This window comes from Bison bison, unplaced genomic scaffold (genome assembly GCF_000754665.1).
Source record: "Bison bison bison isolate TAMUID 2011002044 unplaced genomic scaffold, Bison_UMD1.0 scf7180017860441, whole genome shotgun sequence".
NCBI lineage: Eukaryota > Metazoa > Chordata > Mammalia > Artiodactyla > Bovidae > Bison > Bison bison.
This window is the reverse complement of record NW_011491013.1, coordinates 6,445-7,254: the sequence shown is the minus strand read 5'-3', so window position 1 is coordinate 7,254 and position 810 is coordinate 6,445.

Sequence of the window (810 nt, the reverse complement as noted above, 5' to 3'; positions counted from 1 at the left end):
GGTGACTCTTTCTCTGGAGATTCAAACACACACACACACACACACACACACACACACACACAATTTTAACCTTGCATTACATGAATATTTAAAGAAGTTGCTGCAAGGCTAAATCACTTTGTCTTGTAGCTCCAACTTTATTTCTCAGAGATTATTTTCTTTGATAGAAACGTTTTGCCTTTTTAAAAAATTAATTAATTAATTAATTTTACTTTACAATATTGTATTGGTTTTGTCTTAAAAACAGCTTTTCTGAAGAGACCCCTTTGAAAAACTCTTAAATTTGAGTGGGGAATTATATTCTCTACACTTCGAGCCCAAATATGTAAGATTCTATTTGAACTTGTGTTTCTGTGTTTGTAAGAAAGCTAAATTCATATGAATATTAGATTAGCACAAAGCCAATTGCAGTTTTGACACTGGAATGCATTGTTAAATAAATATGGTTATGTTTTACATCTTTTTATATTTTTTAATTAAATTCATTTATTATAATTGAAGGCTAATTACTTTACAATATTTTATTGGTTTTGCCATACATCACCATGAATCCACCACAGGTGTACATGTGTTCTCAATCCTGAACCCCCCTCCCACCTTCCTCCCCGTACCATCCCTCTGGGTCATTCCAATACACCAGCCCTAAGCACTCTGTATCTTGCATTAAACCTGGACTGATGATTCATTTCTTATATGATATTATACATATTTCAATGCCTTTCTCCCAAATCATCCCACCCTCTCCCTCTCCCACAGAGTCCAAAAGACTGTTCTATACATCTGTGTCTCTTTGCTGTCTTGCATACAGGG